The following is a 6,391-nucleotide window of genomic DNA, read 5'->3' as shown; positions in this document are numbered from 1 at the left end:
CACTCTCTCCATCGTGCACGCCTGCTCTCCCAGGCACACTGATTTATAGCACCTGTTAAAAACACATAATGGATGCAATTAGTTGTGGCACTGGAGGAAAAAAAGGGAGGAGTTGACTTTATTCCAATAAAAGATTAATGTGTTTATTTTCATGAGCTTGGTGCATTAATTTAAATTTCTGGGCTCTCTTTTTTTTAATTGCTGCTGCTTTCTTTGCTACATGGGAATCATTATAATATCCATTTATTCTCAAAATTCTGTGGGTGTCACAATCCTCTTGGTGAAAACATTTCCAGCGCTGGGACCCCTGTAGGAGAGGAGTGCGTATGGAAGCTGCATAGTCAGTAAAGCTCACCAGCAGATTTTGATGCGGGAACCGTGCTTTGAGAATATGACTTACGTGTGTGTAGTAGAGAGTAACCTACTTACTGACATGAAGTCTTTCTCTTGTTATCTATGTGACTCCAGTCCAAATATATGTGCACAAATAAATATGGTACATGTCTACTGCAGAAAATATAGAAAAACATAGGAAAGACAATGAAAAATTCTTTGACCCTAAGCTATTTAAGCTGTCTGGGCTGTAGCTTTCTCAAATGAATCCTATGGACTCCAAAAGGAGACAGGGCTCTTGTCCTCACCAGTCCTACCCTTAGCACCCAGCACACATCTACCACATAGTAGGACTTCCAAAAATATTCACCGAAAGAAATAATTGGCTAAATGAAGCTGTGGGTTTAGACTATCTCCAAAGTCAGTTCCAAACCTAACATTCCAGTTTTCATTCTCTGCCCAAGGGGGAAAAATGTAATTGCATAAAATCAGATATATTTGTTACTAGGACCCTTGACATTTAAACATGGGCATGTTTCTTCTCCATGTCTTGTCACTTGATCTGACAGCTTTCTGCTTGCTCTATCTGATATTAGTTTAGGGTTGTCCTTGCCTGAGGCAGCCCAGCTATCTCTGTGAGCGGGAATTGAGTTGGGCAGTCCCCACTTTATACCAAACCAAATCATCAGAATAGATTCTGAAGACTCCAGAAAATACCACAGACAGCCCCAGAAGCAGGATGGTGGGGTGTTTATAATTCACAAATGTGCAATTCTTTCTTGAAACTATGAGGTGGACTCCCACCCCTTCTGTCACAGTACACTCACAATAACGACAGCTACATTGAGCTCTTACTGTATGCCACACACTTTATACACATTTCTCATGTAATCCTTAGAGCAACACTATCAACTCCATTTTATATACACATAGAGTTCATTCCCAAGGTCACTCAGCTAGGACACTGGAGAAGTAGGATTAAAACCCAGGTCTCCATGATTCCAAAGTCCTTGCTTTTAACCATTACAATGATATGTATGTTGGGGAAGAGGCAGAGTTAAAATGCTAAAAAATATTTTTCTTTCTCCAACAGTAGTTTAACAATAATGGGCTCTCTTTAGCAGAAGACTGTGAACAATGCAACTTCATTTTACTTCTTCATCCCAGACACTCTATACTAAGACTTCTTCCTGGTACATGGAGATCATGTTCATCATTTTAATCATAGCATTAGGTGCTCATCACTTGCATCTAAATCAATGATGCATCATAATGAGGCTATAAACCCAATGAAGGGAGGAGCTGAAGCTGTTCTATTCATTGACATATCCCCAGCACTTTAGCACAGTGCCTACACATAGGAATTACTCAATAAATAGTGATGGAATGAATGAATGAATCATAATTTGCTTAATACAGGCAATTCAGAGGCATGCCTCTGTTGATAGGATCATCCAGAACTTAATCATACAGGGCCCATCACATGGTGGGTGCTTAGGAAGACATGGTTGAAGGAGCCATCTTTTAGGAGGAAAGATGACGTGTACTCACCTAAATTAGTGAAATGGGGCAAAAATAGATCCTCCACCTTAGTTAAGTCCCTTGCTGCCTCCTTCATGAGGAAGGCTGTGGTTCTGCTCTTAGCTCTGTGCCCCTCATTATGTGACCTCAGGCCCCAGGTCCTCCCCAGGGACCCTCCAGTCCTGAAGGTCTGTGTGTTTGGCCCTAAATTGTGTGACCAGTGCCAGAGCTAGACTGCACCTGGCATGGAGTAAGACGTCAGTCAACTTCATTGGAATGATTCAGGTCTGCGCCCACTCCTTGATTCCAAAAGTCATACTTTACACCTGCTTTCATTGACACTGTTAGAATGAATGTCTAGGGGAAAAGTGAATATGATCTTATGTCAAGTTAAAAAAAAAAATAAAGCAGAACACAAAATTAAACATATTGGGCCTTTTCTCCCTCCAAAATAAGAAAACCTTTATATGTAAGACAAAGCAACAGCATAAACCCACATCCAAACGCAACTGAGAGATTTCACTAGGTTTTCTAAAAGCTGCACTCAGGTGTCTACCAAAAAGCAAAACCTTCAAATAGGCATATGATAGAAGACACCCAGTCATTGTTGGTGGAATCATTGGTGGGATTGTGCGTGATATATTTTTTTTTAATATATTTTATTGGATTTTTTACAGAGAGGAAGGGAGAGAGATAGAGAGCTAGAAACATTGATGAGAGAGAAACATTGACCAGCCGCCTCCTGCACACCCCCCCATTGGGGATGTGCCCCCAACCAATGTACATGCCCCTGACTGGAATCGAACCCGGGACTTTTCAGTCCACAGACCGACACTCAATCTACTGAGCCAAACCGGTTTCGGCTGTGCATGATATTTTTGCCAACTTAGGCAATAAAAATAGTAATATCAACACTTATTGGGCACTGAAAATGTAGTAGGCATTGTATTAAGTACTTTGCGGGGGTTATCTCATTCATCTCAAAAGTACTTCATCATAAAAGTACAGTTGTTTTCAACTGAGACACAGAGAATGTACGTAACTTGCCAAAGGTTCCCCAGCTGGTGAAAGGTAGAGCTGTGATTTGAACCTCGTTGATTCTCCAAACACATTCAGGAAAGGGTGGAAAAAAGAGAGGAAGAGGGGAAGGGAAGACCAGAGGAAAATAATTGCCCCTTTGGTAAGAGTAGCTGGACCAAAGAAATGGAATGTCTGAGCTATCTGTTGTCTTACCTTGCATCAGAATCACCTGGGGGCTAGTTAGAAATGCAGAATCTTGGCTCCATCTCAGAACTAGTGGATCAGAATCAGCATTTTAAAAACATTCCAAGGAATTTGTACCTACATGCAAGTTTGAGAAAACCAGTAATGGAAAATAGTTAACATAGCATCCATTTTTTAAAAACAGAATCCATTTGTGTTTGTTTGTCAGGGCTGGTACTGCCTATAAGATATAAGGGCAAAGCTGTATCAGTGTCCTTCAAAACGCAAGTGATGCCTATTTCCTGGACTGGGAAAATGCCTTAATTGATTGCAATCAGAAAAATTTCGTATAGATTTTTTTATAGAAAAGGAGAGGAAAAGAGAAACTTAGATTTGTTGTTATACTTATTTATGCATCCACTGGTTGATTCTTATATGTACCCTGACCGGGGATCAAACCCACAACCTTGGTGTTTCAGGACAGTACTCTAACAACCTAGCTATTTGGCCAGGGTCAGAAGCTTTTTTAAAAAATGAACATAAAATATCTGCCATCTAATAAAGGGCAGGTGTTATTGTATAATATGAGACTTTTTTTTTTTTTTTTTTTTTTTTTTTGGTCTTGAGGTACAATGTCTGTCTAACGTACACTCTGCCAAAAAAAGTTTTAGTAACTGGCCTTCATACCGTGGCCTGAAGCAGCCACGAAATTCCAGGCTGACATTCAGAGGTGTGGCGGATCTACTTCCTATTTCTGATAAATGTAGCAACTCTGAACAAAATCAGAGTTGGCCAGCTGCAAGCGGGGGATGGATGTCTCAGAAAGTATCTATCTTGCTGTCCAATCGCCAGGAAGATGGGTCCAGAGAGGGGAGGGACTTGTCCAAGGTCACACAGCAACACTGAGACTTAATCCTATGGAAAGAGGAGCCTAACCATGCCAGGTCTTTCATTCCCTTTTTGTCCCCACCATGAAAGACTCGGGAAGCTGGGGGCAGTCTGGCTGGGAGGCCAAGCAGCCCAGGGGACATGACTCTGGAATGTGTTGGGGAAACAAGACGCCTTCTCCTCCAGGCCCGACAAGCCAACAGGCCTACGTGTGGCCAGAAAGGACTCTGGTTATCTACGGTCCGCCTCTGTTTCGTTTGGTCTGTCAACTCCAGCAGCAAAGTGACCGAAAGGTGTGAGGCTTGATAAAGTTGGGAAGGTAAGAGGGTGAAGGTGGCAGGACATCAGGGACCAGAGCTGGAGAGATGTCCCAGAACCTCTGCTTCTACATTTCCTCTCCAGGGGCTGGGAAAGCCAGTCGGGCCCTTGTACCTCCTTTCCTGGATGTCATGGCCGAGACCCCCAATTTGAATGGGTGGCTGGGTCTTCTCCATCTCAAACTCTTGAAACTTGGATGCTGGAATCAGGGGATTTTTGACTTAAAAAGAAGTCTGTCCTTCTTCCTTTTATGTTATTTTTTAATGCAAAAAAGTAATGCTGCAGGGAACTTGGGAAAGAGAAAAACACTATAATCTTACAGCCGATAACTGTGTCAAAATATTATAACATGAATTTTTTCCAAAATGAGGTCAGAAGGTCTATCCTGTTTCACTTTTCTCACTTAGCAAGGGGTTGTGGGCATTTTTTTTTAATTGATGAGGAATTATTGTTAGTTTTTAAAACTTTAGGTGTGACAATGGCTTTGTGCCTATTCTTTTTTTTTTTTTTTTTTTTTTTTTTTTGTCCTTTTAGAGTTACATTCTACACAGTTTCTGATTCAAATGATGTCTCCGTTCCCTTCAAAATACTATGGGAAGGGGAATAGGGTGGGAGTGGACAAGGTTGGCCCTAAGTTGGTAATTGTTGATAATCTCCCATCTACATTTTGAAATAAAAGGTTTTTCCTTTTTTATATACATTTTTCTCATTTTTTTCAATTACAGTTTACGCTCAATATGACTTTGTATTGGTTTCAGAAGTATAGCATAGTGGTTAGACAATAATATACAAAGTGTTCCCCCTGATATTTCTAGTACCCAGCTGGCACCATACATAGTTATTACGGTATTATTGGCTATATTTTCTATGCAGTATTTTTAAATTAAAGGGTTTTTCAGTATTTTCCCGAAAGAATAATTTTTCCCTGCACCCCAAATTCATCTCCTAGTATTCTCCAGAGGAATATTTGGGCTCAAGTCCGCTCATGCCTGAGTCCAGACTGAGCCCCCTGAATTCCCTGGCCAAACATGGGGCTCAGTTTCCCAGTCTGTAACCTGTGCTGGGGGATTGAATGGTAATTAAGGCCTTCCCATTCTTGACAGTTCCCTGGTTTCAGAATGAGACCTGGAAGGGCATTTCCTTGGCTTCTCACTTCATTTTTGCTCACTTTGCATCTGTCCTTGAGTCCCATATGTCCCGCCCAGCACCCTGCCCTACATACCAAGCCCACACACCTTACGTATAGCCTCTTATGTCAGTGCGGTGCCTCTGGGAGCCATCATGTTGAGGCTGGAATTTGAGAATCTAGGGTCAGGAGCCCAAGGAGTCAGAAACCTCCACCAGCCAGCCTGGGAGCCTAGATGTCATGTCCTGCTCAGACCCCCTCCCTTCTCTCACCTAGAGGTGTGACATGCGTCCTAAGTACTGAACCCTTTGGAGATGGCATTATGCAGATTTGGGGCTGTTTAGCCCAAATAGGAATACAAGTCTCATAACACAGGGTGACCTTGGTTTCAGGCTCACCAAACCCCTGAGACCTTTAGGCGTGACAATCAGGCCCCGATCTGCCAAGGCCACAGGTTTGCAATGTGATGTCCAATGCCTGTCCTGAAGCAGCCATTATTGGAACACACAGATTGCATGGGTTTTAGCGTGGAAGGAACTGAATTTGGTTCCTTCTGTCCCTTTTTGTTTATTCTGTGAAGCTCATCATCCTGCCCCTTGGATGGCAGCCATGAGTTTTCTGGTCACGTTGGGTAGTAAAAAGTCCTACAAGCATTTCCAATCACTAAGTATAGTCTCCGTTCGGTCCCCCCAAGTTGTCACATCTTCAAACTGGACTAAAAGCTGAGCCTTCTCGCTGTGGCCCCCTCCTCCAGCCTGGGTTTGTCACAGGTCTGTATGAAGCCATAGTTAGGAAGGGAACATATTTGGCGCCTCTCTTTGTCTTCTGCCTCGTGCATCTCCTGGAAGAATTTGTCACACAGGGGTGGCTTGGAACATATTTCAGCCGATGAAGGAGGCCCAGTGCCCCAGCGTCCTCTCGGGCCCTCTCCCTTCCCGCAGGTGGATTGATGAGGGACCCTCCCAAGGCCTACAGAGGTTTCCCACCTGCAGAGGCCAGGCA

This window comes from Pipistrellus hanaki, assembly GCF_964339955.1.
Source record: "Pipistrellus hanaki genome assembly, chromosome: 5".
Taxonomy (NCBI): domain Eukaryota; kingdom Metazoa; phylum Chordata; class Mammalia; order Chiroptera; family Vespertilionidae; genus Pipistrellus; species Pipistrellus hanaki.
Note: the sequence above shows the minus strand (reverse complement) of the source record.